General features: G+C 38.9%; 1 long non-coding RNA gene across 1 annotated transcript in view; it reads left to right on the plus strand.

Annotated features, from left to right (window-relative positions):
• The first annotated feature begins 12,787 nt into the window (after positions 1-12,787).
• LOC128648064 (uncharacterized) overlaps positions 12,788-14,329 on the plus strand; it is a 41,673-nt gene continuing 40,131 nt past the window's right edge. The window contains exon 1 of the long non-coding RNA XR_008400494.1: positions 12,788-13,129. This is a non-coding gene — a long non-coding RNA (uncharacterized LOC128648064). The remainder of the gene's footprint in view (positions 13,130-14,329) is intronic.

Raw genomic sequence — 14,329 nt, forward strand, 5'->3', positions numbered from 1 at the left:
TTGATACTGACAAACTTCCTACTTGTCAGGGCTAGCCCTTTAAGCAGACCCCTCCTACAAAGCCTTCATAAGTCTTGCGCACCTGCACTCAGGTGCTTAGTATTTTGTTTGCTACCTAACAGACAGTGATTCCTAAATCTGAGCTCCAACTTTGTCTTCAGACACGCTGTTGCAGTTTACTTAAAACTTCCTTCTTTGTGAAGATTGCTAACTCAGGAAATCCACTCTTAACAACTCAAAGGATTATTTACAACTCCAGCCTGTTTGTTTCCATATACACGCTGTTCTCACAGCACACAGCAGATTAGAACCACGCAGCACCTGTCAGCTCTCATTACATTACGGAGCGCAACTTCCACGCTGCTCACACCTTCGGCAGCTCACTCCTGTTACCTCCAAGTGTTAGCGTTCTCACACGCTGACAACCTAAGAGACACTGTTATCTCTTGGCTTCTCATAAGCCCCAAATTCCACTAAAGTCTGCCCTAAACTGGATTAAGATCTCTGGGGAACGAAGTCCTGTCACGCCCAATCTTGTGACGTCACGCTGTGTTCCGAACACAGTGCGCTGCAGACCGCTCAGCATCCTAGCAGCACCATATTAACAGTAATTTGGAATAACTTTATCACTCCAGCTGTGCATTAACCACTCAGTGCACTCAGTTTATTGGCATTCACCGTTACACCAGCTGTATTCGGTTTTAGTATTGCTGATAGCTTTACTGAAACTTACTATCTACTATTTCAACATCTATCAACTCACAAGGGTAACACAGTTGCCATTACACAATATTGGTAACAACATCCCGAGTGATACAAAATATCTTTAGACCTTTAAGAAAACAATTAATTCCGCAACTGAGACCAAAAAGAGACTTCAGACCAAAGGGTTTCTCACAATCCTCACATAATACTAAGCCCAAAAAGAATGGATCCAGCGGAATTACCACAGATTGTTTACAATCTTTCACAGAAGGTAGACCAGCTCTCCCAGGGACTACGAGAGCTCCAGCTAGAGAACCAAACTCTCCGTGGTATACTTAAAGACACCATTAGTCATAGGGCTTCTCTTACTGAGTTGTCCCCTGAACCCCAGGTTTCCCTACCAGAAACATTTGCTGGAAATAGGAAGCAATACCGACAATTTAAAAATGCTTGCAATTTGCTCTTTACCCTCAAACCCAAGACTTATAGTACAGATAGAATTAGAGTTCTCACTATAGTCTCTTTTCTCAGAGGTGAACCTCGTGTTTGGGCCGACACTTGTTATGAAAATAACGACCCCATCCTATCTTCACTACATTCCTTTTTCACTAGTATGGATGAGTTATATCAGGACACGGATGTCCAACTCACCGCTGAGGCTAAGATGAGGGCTCTCAAGGAAGGCCGCAGGGCCGTAGAAGATTATGTCACAGAATTCAAACAATACAGTTCGGATTCACAGTGGAACGCTGTTTCACTACGAAATCAATTTAGGCTTGGGCTATCCGATCAAATCAAGGATGAGCTTGCGAGAATGGAGAGGCCTGATAGTCTTGAGTCCATGATCAAACTTGTCATACAAATAGACAGGAGGTTGAGAGAAAGGAAACTAGAACGTTCCTATGCTACTTCACAGACAACAGCAGCCACCTCCTACCCTCACTCAACTCCTCCACATAAAACTACTGAAGAACCCATAGACCTAGGTATCATCAGAGGCCCGATTTCTTCACAAGAAAGAACACGGAGAAGAAATTTGCAGCTTTGTATGTACTGTGCTAGCCCAACTCATTCCGTTAAGGACTGTCCTGTACTTATCAAGTCTAAGAAAAGTAAGTCACTTGTTTGTACTTTACATTCAACAATCACCTATAACCCTATTTACTGTCGTGTTCATTTGTCTCTACAGTGGCAGCAGCATAAAATCAACATTGAAGCAATTGTTGACTCCGGTGCCAGTGGTTGTTATATTGATTTAAACATTGTTAAAACTAATAAAATTCCTTTTGAGTGCAAGAAAAAACCTGTCTGCATTAGAGTTATTGACGGAACCCCAATTAAAACTGGTCCGATTCTACACCACACTAAACCTCTTTTGGTACAGACTCGAACAGGTCATACAGAATATTTGGTGTTTGATATACTGCCTTCTCCTCTCTTTCCAGTAGTATTAGGACTGTCATGGTTGCAGTTGCATCAACCCACCATAGATTGGAAGGATTTACAGGTATCTCTCAATTCCGACTATTGCTTATCATCCTGCTATTCTCACATTTCACTTGTTCAACAATCAACCGACTTAAACCTCCTACCTGCTGCCTATTCAGACTATTCTGATGTTTTCAGTAAGAAACATGCAGAGACGCTTCCTCCTCACAGACAGTACGACTGTCCTATTGAATTACAACCAGGAGCAACAATTCCCTTTGGACGCTTGTATCCTCTCAGCAAACCTGAACTTGATCATCTAAAGGACTACATCGATGAGAACCTTAAGAAAGGCTTCATACGTCCTTCTACATCACCAGCTGGGGCAGGGATTTTTTTTGTCCGCAATAAGGATAAGTCTCTCAGACCTATCATTGATTACCGCGAGTTAAACAAGAAAACCATCAAGAATCGCTACCCTCTACCCCTCATTCCAGAGCTGATTGAGAGAGTCCATCAAGCAACCATCTTCACAAAGCTTGACCTCCGTGGGGCGTATAATCTGGTACGGATTAGAAAGGGTGATGAGTGGTTAACCGCATTCAGAACCAGATACGGGCATTTTGAGTATTTGGTTATGCCTTTTGGGCTGTGCAACGCCCCAGGAACTTTCCAGCACTTCGTGAATGACATTTTCAGGGATTTATTGGACACTTGTATGATAATATATCTGGATGATATTCTCATATACTCCAACCATCCAGAAGATCATATTCAACATGTTCGTCTCGTTCTGGACAGACTCAGGAAACACCATCTTTATGCGAAACTCGAAAAGTGTATTTTCCACACCACTGAATTGTCATTCCTCGGATATCACATCAGTCCGCAGGGGATCAAGATGGAAGATACAAAGGTAACCGCAGTAACTGAGTGGAAACAACCTCAAAATAGGAAACAACTCCAACAATTCCTAGGTTTCTCCAACTATTATAGGAAGTTCATAAAGAACTTCTCTCAAATAGTCAAACCTCTGACTCGTCTAACTGGAACCAATAACCCATTCGTTTGGAATAAAGATGCCAGCACAGCTTTTGAACTTCTAAAGAAACGCTTCACAACAGCACCCATTTTACACTATCCTGACCCCAACTTACCCTATATCCTAGAAGTCGATTCCTCCGACTATGGGATTGGTGCTGTTCTCTCTCAACGTCTCTCAGATTCTTCTCCCATACATCCAATAGCTTTTTATTCTAAGGCACTCTCTTCTGCAGAGACCCACTATCCAATCGGAGAGAAGGAACTATTGGCGATAAGAAGATCGCTCGAGCATTGGAGACACCTCCTAGAGGGTACCATAAAACCCATTCAGATCATAACGGACCACAAAAACTTAGAATACTTACAAGAAAGTAAAACTCTTTCATCTCGTCAAGCTCGCTGGTGCCTATATTTCACCCGATTTAATTTCACCATCACTTATAGACCAGCAAGACTGAATGGCAAAGCTGATGCTCTTTCTCGAAAAGACTCTGATTACAGAACTCCAACTGAAGTTCAACACATTATTCCTCCAGAAAGATTCATAGGTCTCTCAAGCACCTTTTCCTGCAAGTTAAAATCTTCTGACATCAACCAGCATTGTGTATCAAAACTCAAGTTACAGAAATGCCAGGACGGTCTATACTATCGTGATACAAAATTATATGTTCCTCCATCACTACAGCAGGAAATTTTATATCATAACCATGACATTCCAACTGCTGGACATCAGGGCATACGTCGCACTCTTGAAAAGGTCTCTAGGCACTACTGGTGGCCACATATGAAGAAGACTATAACAGAATATATCCAAAGTTGTGCTGTCTGTGCCTCATCCAAGACTCAGAACACTTCACCATATGGTCTCCTCATGCCTATTCAGGTCCCACAGAGACCCTGGCAACATGTAGGCCTAGACTTCATCGTCGAGCTCCCAAGATCTAACAATAACAACACAATCCTTGTCGTAGTAGACCTTTTCAGTAAGATGGCACATTTCATACCTTTCTCAAAATTACCTACTTCTGCAGAGACCGCCCAGCTATTTATTCAACATGTCATTAGACTACATGGTATTCCTCCAATTCTCACCTCAGACCGAGGAACACAGTTCACCTCCAGATTCTGGAGACAACTCTGTGATCAATTACACATCACCCATCGATATAGCACTTCTTTCCACCCACAAACTAATGGACAGACTGAACGGGTTAATCAATGTCTAGAACAATACATCCGCTGTTTCTGCACCCAACATCAAGACAACTGGTCAGACCTCCTTCCCTTAGCAGAATATTCTTATAATGATTCAGTCAATTCCAGCACTAATATGACCCCATTCTACGCCAATTATGGGTTCCACCCATCATTCACTTTTTCTACACAGTCAGTTTCTCCATCACCACTGGTTGACGATTACACTAGCAACTTAAAGGAGACATTTTCGACTCTCCATCGAAACATCAAACATGCTCAAGATACCCAAAGCCGTTACTACAATCTCAGACGTCGTCCAACCCCTGAGTACAAGGTTGGAGACCTTGTCTGGCTCTCTACTAAGAACCTCCGCCTACAAGTTCCTTCTAGGAAATTGGGTAAACTTTTCATCGGTCCTTTCCCAATCTTGAAGGTCATCAACCCTAATGCCATGACTCTCGATCTTCCACGATCCCTACGAGTTCATCCCAGCTTCCATGTCTCTCTGTTAAAACCAGCTGGAACTTTAAGAGACACTACTCCAGTCCTACCACCAATTTCTATTCAAACATTGTCGGATGAATTTGAAGTACAAAAATTACTTGACTCACGAGTCCATAATGGCCAGCTTGAATATCTGGTACGTTGGAAGGGTTACACTGAAGAGGATGATTCATGGGAACCCTCCACCAACCTCCACGCACCCAGACTAGTGAATCTTTTTCATAGACGTTACCCAGATAGACCACGACCTCAAGTGCAGGGACCACTTGCTTGAAGAGGGGGTGATGTCAGGGCTAGCCCTTTAAGCAGACCCCTCCTACAAAGCCTTCATAAGTCTTGCGCACCTGCACTCAGGTGCTTAGTATTTTGTTTGCTACCTAACAGACAGTGATTCCTAAATCTGAGCTCCAACTTTGTCTTCAGACACGCTGTTGCAGTTTACTTAAAACTTCCTTCTTTGTGAAGATTGCTAACTCAGGAAATCCACTCTTAACAACTCAAAGGATTATTTACAACTCCAGCCTGTTTGTTTCCATACACACGCTGTTCTCACAGCACACAGCGGATTAGAACCACGCAGCACCTGTCAGCTCTCATTACATTACGGAGCGCAACTTCCACGCTGCTCACACCTTCGGCAGCTCACTCCTGTTACCTCCAAGTGTTAGCGTTCTCACACGCTGACAACCTAAGAGACACTGTTATCTCTTGGCTTCTCATAAGCCCCAAATTCCACTAAAGTCTGCCCTAAATTGGATTAAGATCTCTGGGGAACGAAGTCCTGTCACGCCCAATCTTGTGACGTCACGCTGTGTTCCGAACACAGTGCGCTGCAAACCGCTCAGCATCCTAGCAGCACCATATTAACAGTATATAATTTGGAATAACTTTATCACTCCAGCTGTGCATTAACCACTCAGTGCACTCAGTTTATTGGCATTCACCGTTACACCAGCTGTATTCGGTTTTAGTATTGCTGATAGCTTTACTGAAACTTACTATCTACTATTTCAACATCTATCAACTCACAAGGGTAACACAGTTGCCATTACACAATATTGGTAACAACATCCCGAGTGATACAAAATATCTTTAGACCTTTAAGAAAACAATTAATTCCGCAACTGAGACCAAAAAGAGACTTCAGACCAAAGGGTTTCTCACAATCCTCACACTACTACAGAAGCTATCAAGTGGAAGTAAAAAGCAAAAAAGAAAATTGAAGCCTTAAAGAAAAATAATACATGGATTCTCACTGAGTTACCTAAAGGTAAAAAGGTCATAGGTTGCAAGTGGATATTCAAAACTGCATGCAGATGGAATTACAAAGCTAGACTAGTAGCAAAGGGGTTTACTCAAAGGTATGGAGAAGACAATGATGAGATTTTTGCACCTGTAGTGAAGTTCAGCACAATCATAACATTACTAGCTATTGCAGCTTCTAACCCGCTTCATGTAGAGCAATTAAATGTAAAGTCAGCTTTCATGAATGATAAAATAGATGCAGAGCCTGAAGGATTTGAAACAAATACAGGTCTACTATGCAAGCTGCAAAAAAAAAAAAATATGGAATGAAAAAATAGACAATGGACTTATCTACTAGTTTATGTAGATGACCTGATTTTGTGCAGTGAAAGACAACAGGACTGTACAGAGATTATTACCCAATTGAACAAAGAAGTGGAAGTCAAAAGAATGGGAAACATCCTTTTATTTTGGAATGCAAGTAGAAAGAGATTATGATGGTAGTTATTTTCTTGATCAAAGGCCCAAGATGCTAGAATTAATAGAGTTTATGGATCTTAGGGAAGCCCATATTGTAGGTACACCCTCACAGAATCTGATAAAAGTGAGATTTTGGCCAACAGCAATATGTATAGAACGACAGCAAGCTATGGAGTCTAGCTACAACGTTTAGGCCTGATATTGCACAGCAATGGTTATTGTTACAAACTGCTGTTTGTAACTGGCCCTTTAAATGGAAAATTGCCCTGCTTCCCTGGATTTTGGAGAAGCCTATTTGCCAGCCTCCTTCCACATGACTATGGCCCCTGGAAGATTGTGCCCCTGAGGACATATTGACTTTTGTTGGGTGTGTGTGGCCCTTTAAGAACCGTCTGGGGACATATTGTGACTTTGGTGAACAATGCCCCTTTAAGACTATGTCCCCAGACCTGTGAAATGACTTGTCCCTGGCTTTCTCCCACTTGGTTCAGTTTCATTGTGTGCCATTAAGTGCTATGTGACAGACCCTTCAGTCAGAACTACAGAGATAACTTTGTTCAGCTTCAAGAAGCATTCTAAATACAAGTTTGCTGGGATCAGCTCTAATTAAGTTTAGTGATAAAACATTCCCATTGCCTAATCAGACTTCTAGTAGTGATAAGGTGGACTGCATTGTTTTATTGTGTGTAAAATGTTATCTGCTGAAGTAATGTCGTGGCCTGTCAAAGGGAGTGTCTCTCTATCTAATATCAAATGTGTGATGGGGGATTTTATGCCTCCCCCTGAGAGTGTCCTGTTTGCATGTAACCTCAATAAAAAGCAGGCTGTGTGCTCCAGCACATCAGACCTATTTCTGTCCCTCTAACTTGCAGATTTGACTCATGTTTGTAGGGGACAGCTTCAGCTATAATCACTACAGGGATTGCTATGCTTTTCATACTCCTTTAGCTACGGGGATTGCTACAGAAGGAAGAGATTCACCTACTGGAGCCTGGTCATAGGTCCAGGGCGCAGAGCAGACGGCGAGATACCAGCCCAGCAGCGGTGGTTCATAGAGTCTGCGTTACTTATGGTGGCTACGCAGCAGTTAGAGTGACTACGGTGCTGCTGCTCCTTTGGGGAGCGCTAGGAGCATCCTTTTCTACGGTCCAACTTCCAGCCAACCTGGAGGCAACCGTAACAGTTATAGTGTGCAGAAAAACTGTGCACTCCCAGTAAAAGAAACTGGACTACAGTCAAGCTAGTAGTAAGATAAAAGGAACTGCTCATCTTAAACTAAAGTTATCAGTTGTCAGAGATCCCAGACTAGTAGGATATACAGATAAATAAAATAAATAAAAAGCAAAAAAGAATAATATAAATAAAAGAGATATAAACGGATATCGTGTAGACATTTCTCAGTTCCTCAAAAGAGAAAAAGAAATGTAAAGAGAGAGAGAGAAAGAGAAAGAAAGAGAGAGAGAAAAAAACAAAGAGAGAGAGAGAAAGAGAAAGAAAGAGAGAGAGAGAGAGAGAGACTTTTGCATGAAGAATCCATTTTGTTCTGAATTATTATTATTTTTTTATATTTGGTGAACTTATTTCTTGTATTTTCTGTTTGTATCTCAATAAAGAGACCAAAAAATATATATGGATGGTCCTTAAAACTTGGCTTAAACAACGTTTGCACAGTACTGTGTGTATATATTTATATATCCATGATATAAGATAGGGGGCCCTCTAAAAACCAAACAAATAATGTAAATGGCATAAAATATAAATGTCCTCTTAAATAATTGTCAAACTGTCTGTAAATCGGAGTGTAAACACGTTAAAGATTCAATAAGGCCCAGGCTGCTCTCTGTGCGCGGGTATGGTCCGACTCCCAAACTCAGCAATCTGTTAGTGACAAGAATAAACAGGGGGGCCACATGGCCTCACACAGTCAGATGATGGATAGTGTTATGATAGTAATAGGGAATCCACTCACATTTGGTGTTGCACCAGGAATAAATGGTGCAAAAAGGCAGACTGCAAAATACCCAGCAGACTGATCTCATGCAATATGCCAGCATTGTGGGCAGCAATCTTCTGATAAACTCTCTAAAAGTTGGAGCAGAGAGTATGATCAATGAAAATGTATATAGCAAGTGTAAGTTCAAAGACTTACATTTGTTAAAACTATAAAAACAATCAACATGTTTCTCAGCTACATCTGCTGTTTAATCAGACTTGATATATATAAATATATATACTGTATATAGAATAAAGTTTGTAAATGGAAAAATTGCAAAATTGCTTGAAATTTGTTGGAGTGTTATTCTGAAAGAATTCAGATGATTAATTTCGCCAATATATTGGCATGTGGTGCAGACCCATACAATAAAAATCACTTATTATTTATTAGAAGACAAAGTGACATAAATTAATATCACTTTAACAAAGACTGGGATTTCAGCACTCTTTTAATTATTATAAATTACACAACACTCTCATGATATAGTATCAAACTTGTGGGTTTATTATGTGTCAAATGTACCCAGAAGATCACGAACATGACTTAAAAATATATTATTCAACACACAAAATACAATACAGTGAATATAAAAAGTTTATTCCATATCTTCTAGAATTCCTCCTAGAACATAATAGGACCGGTCCCAATTTCTACCACATCTCTACAAATGTTAACTCGTATAGTTAGAAAAAGGATAAGTTTATTGAGACTCTAAATGAGTCGTCAAGCCTTTCATAGTTTAGGTCAATTAATCCAGACCTATATATATATCCTTTCTAACTAGACGTGGCATTCAGCAAAAGTTAAAACGTACATATTTATGACGTGCATACATGATAATATTGCACTAACATTTGTCTATATATTCAATAGTAATCTTACATAGACCTACTTTGTACAACAACAACCGAAATGCCACTATTATGTTTCACATTACAATTGGATTTAGCATTAGAGTAGCAAAATATAGCTGCGGCAAAGAGAGAACTGTTCTTATATTAAACAGCTTTTTCCTTCAAATTTGCTCAATTTTTAAAGCTGAAATTCCTTGCTCAAAGCTGTTGTTACTGCAGAGTGAAAGCATGCATGCAAATTAAAGCCAAGCGTAGAGTTGTGTCAGTATGTTGGAAAGTTCACCAAACCAGGTTGGGATAGCGACACTGCACAGCTAGAAGGCTTAGGCAATCATGAGAGTGTTGTGTAATTTATTATAATTAAAAGAGTGCTGAAATCCCAGTCTTTGTTAAAGTGATATTAATTTATGTCACTTTGTCTTCTAATAAATAATAAGTGATATATACTGTATATATATATATATATACAACCCCAATTTCCGAAAAAGTTGGGACATTATAGAAAATGCAAAAAAAACGAGTTGTAAATGCAATTCACTCTGTACTATATTGAAAACACATTATTAACAAATGATTTGATGTTTTAGTTTGTGAATTTAATGTACACAATGCACATGGAGTAATTATTATGTCCTGATGTAAAATATCTTTCATTTTTTTTATATTAAAGATATTTCTGTGATGTTTTCTAGTCAGCTTTTTACAGATATGCTGCATCATTTTAAAATGATTTTGCATATGAGTAACATGTCCCTTTAAAGGGATAGAAAGGTCAGAATTGAAATACATTTGAAATGTAAGCATTTTTGCAATATACTTTCATTAGCAAAAATGCTTCTAGTAAAAAATGATTACTGCTTTTCTGTGGCAAATGCACATATCCTGTGCACCTGTATTCAAGCTTACAGAGCGGAAGATGGTGTGTTTTGCATCAGTGAAAACATAATTTGTGTCATATGAACCCCCACTGACTCTCTGAGAAGTTGTGGTGTTTGTATACTGGTGTTTGGGTCCTCACAGGATATGTGCATATGCCACAGAAAAACAGTAATATTTTACTAGAAGCATTTTTGCTAATGGAGGTATATAGCAAAAATGCCCCTATTTCATATTGAAATTCACCCATGCACATTTAAATTTTGACCTTTCTACCCCTTTAAGTGAATTAACAAGCAACATACTATAACAATTATTTTAGAGAAATTTCTTAAAGGGATAGGAAAGTCAAAATTAAACTTGCATGATTCAGATAGAGCATGTCATTTTAAGACACTTTTAAATTCACTTCTGTTTTCAAATGTGCTTCATTCTCTTGTTATCCCTTGTGGAAAAAGAATAACCACACATCCTACACTAGTGGCAGCTGTTGCTAATTGGTGCCTGCACACATTTGTCTCTTGTGATTGGCTAACTAGATGTGTTCTTGTAGCTACCAGAAATGCAATGCTGTTTCTTCAACAAAGGATAACAAAAGAATTAAGCCAAATTTGATAATAGAAGTAAATTGGAAAGTTGTTTAAAAATGTTCTATCCAAATCATGAAAGAAATATTTGTGTTTCCTGTCCCTTTAATAGAGAAACTGGAATGTTCAGTGAATCTAAGGCAGTGTTTGTTCTTCAGTTTGTATGTGGGGCTCAATCTGTATCTGTCTCTCTGTGTAATAGTCGCTGTGTGAGTCATTTCATGGAGTTCAGTCAGTATGCGTCTCTGTACGTGAATATGCATGTCTATACATGTGTCAGACATACTGTGTATGTATGCAGGCCACTGACAGAAACTAGTTTTCAACCAGACACTCCAGTGTTACAAAGTAAAATGAATGCAAAAAGCTAGAATACTTTAATCGACATAGAAGTACAATAAGAAAATGCTCTAATGCATTCATGTTTTATTATTGCCTTACTGCTAACAAAAATATTTATTTAAAGAGACAGTGAACACTTTGACATTGTAATATAAAATGCTTACTTATGCGTAGCAAAACAAATTTATAAAATACTTTCATTATTTATTTTATTTGCCCTATTCACAATCGGCTGATGAGGAAGGTAAATATAACTAACTCTGGCATATGTCAACAAAAAAATCTACTACTCATTTAAAATTTAAACTAAGTGCTTTTGCACTTCAATTGCACTTCAATTGAGCCTTGCATCTCTCCGCTCCACAGCTACACACAGCCAGTGTTTGTCACCTACTTAAATATGCCACTCACTGGCCTATGGTCAGGTCAGGATTAGGGATGGGCGAATGTGTAAATTTCCGAATTTGAATGTTAGAACGAATGTTATTACTGAAATTCGAAATATAAATCCGAATGTTGATAAGAACAAATATTCTTAAAAATTCTATAATCGAATGCTATTTACAGTTTTCGAATGTCACTTTCGAATTCGAATTTTTATACTTATATCGAATGTCCACATTCGAAATTTCGAATTTAACATTCTATTTAACAAATACTATTCAGAAGTTCAATAGTTCATGTGGTAGGGAGGGAATTTAGTAAATTGATACATAATAGATACAAATATATCATTTTGAATGTTTCTATATAGAATATTGCATAATTTGAATATTACATTTAAAGAAACATTAGAAATACTATTACAAATATAAATTAGAATTTTTCGAAACTAATATTTTTTAATGTAAACGTAAAATTCGAAACGGAACATTCGAAAATCGAATGTTAGAATGTTATGTAAACATTCGAAATTCGATTCGAACAAAGGAATGTGTTAAAATTTGTTTCATTTTTCGAATGTTGCGAAACATTCGCCAATCCCTAGCCAGGATTTGCTGCACAAATTCTTTCACCAGCAGGGCCGGATTTCCCATTAGGCACAGTAGGCATGTGCCTACAGGCGCAATGCAGTGAGGGGCGCCTGTCTGTAGAAAGAGTTACTGACTGCATCTGCAAAAGTTTTAGTTTTTTTATAATACATTTTACTGCTGGAAACGCTCATGACAGGAGAGGAAGAGGGAGGAGCAAGTCATCGGCAGTACAGTCAGAGGAAGAGAGCGGGAAGACTGATTCAACCCTGCTGCAATAGTGTAAGGCAATAATTTATTATATGCCCAGTAAATATAACTTGTAAGATTATATAAACTTGCATTTACAGCCACCAGAATAGTTACAGATGGTGCAATGTGAAAAAAATAACTGTCACACCGGCAACAGTTAGTGACTTGCAAGGCCGCTGGGCCACAACAGCAGGGGATCAGACTGGCTACAAGGAGGTGGTAGGTAAACTCACACGTGCTTCTAGCTTAAATTTTTGTGCAGCTGCCTATTATCACCTGCCTATTATTTTCCTTAAGGCTGCTACATAGACTGGGAGCAAAATAGAGAATGCCCTTTAGAACTTCTAAGGGGCGCTCTCTAAAACAATTTTAATGCTTTTGAGCCTTTGTGGGTGGGGAAATCGGAGTGCAGCACAGCACAGCACAGATCATCTGCTGCAAAATTTAAAGAAAACAGGAACAGAACTACCACAGTCTGACAGCACCGCCCCTTTAAACTAAATGCCTAACAAAAAACTTCCCCCTTCTTTTTTCCCTCACGCAGTGCCATCAGTGAGGCAGCACACTCAGGACAGCTCATTTATAGCCAGGAGGACTGACACTAAATGAGGTCCTGAAAGGGTGACAGATGCAGCTGAGATTTGCCAGGTCTGTTATTTATGTTATCTTAAAACTCGGAACTTCTGTGTGCTGCGTATATGATTGACCACAACAAATCTCCTATCCTTATCCCCAGCCTCAGACTACTCAGAGCAGGCTTGCTTTTTTTGTATATGTTGTTCCCTGAGGAGAGACTGTGATTTTATAAGTGCTACTGTGTATGTTAGATGAGCAGCCAGACAGTTTTTTTTTGGTGACAAAAAATATATAAATATATGTGATCTCATGTAGGCAGGATTAGTTTGTGTAACCAATGTAGATAATATTAGAGAGCATGTTGAGTTATTAAAATGTGTAATTTAATTTATATTTATTTTTGCTGTATGTATGTGTGTGTGTGTATATATATATGTGTGTGTGTATATATATATATATATGTGTGTGTGTGTGTGTGTGTATATATATGTGTGTGTGTGTGTGTATATATGTGCGTGTGTGTGTGTATATATGTGTGTGTGTGTATTTTTTTTGTGTATGTGTGAGTATTTTTTTGTGTATGTATGTGTGTGTATTTTTTTGTTTATGTTTGTAGGTATGTATGTATGTGTGTTGTGTGGGGGGGGTATATGTGTGTGTGTTTATGTATGTGTGTGTTTATATGATGTGTGTGTGTATATATATGTATATAGCAGATAATTGATCATTGTGTTATCACTTTGTGTACACACACTTGCTTCCTTATCTTATCTGTATTATGAATGGACAATGGAAAATTAACATTTTATTACTTAAAGGGACAGTCTACACTACACTTCTTTTGCGGAGTTGGGGCAGGGGGGTGCCCATGTCATGTGATGCCGAGCTCAGCCAGTTTATTTGTGAAAGTGTTTGCTGATTGTAAAAATATGTCAAGTAATTTACAGAGTTTTTGTTTTTTTGCACAGATTTAAAAGTAATACTGTGCTTTTTTTTGTGAGGGGCGCGGGGGGGGGGGGGGCGCGTTAGGTTTTTGTGCCTACAGGCACCTGAGATGTAAATCTTTAGCTATGTGTTTATAACCCATTTGCAAGGGTTAAACACATAGGACAAGATTACAAGTAGCATATTATGAGTTTTCAGCATGCAATGTGGTCTTTTCGCAGCTATTACAAGTCTTGAAAAATAACAATTGTGCGCGCGCATTTGTCTTTTACACAACAATCCTTTCCGCGCTCCAAGAGCTATAGTTAACAGTTTTGCACAACATAA

The sequence above is a fragment of the Bombina bombina genome, chromosome 2, assembly GCF_027579735.1.
Source record: "Bombina bombina isolate aBomBom1 chromosome 2, aBomBom1.pri, whole genome shotgun sequence".
Classification (NCBI taxonomy): Eukaryota; Metazoa; Chordata; class Amphibia; order Anura; family Bombinatoridae; genus Bombina; species Bombina bombina.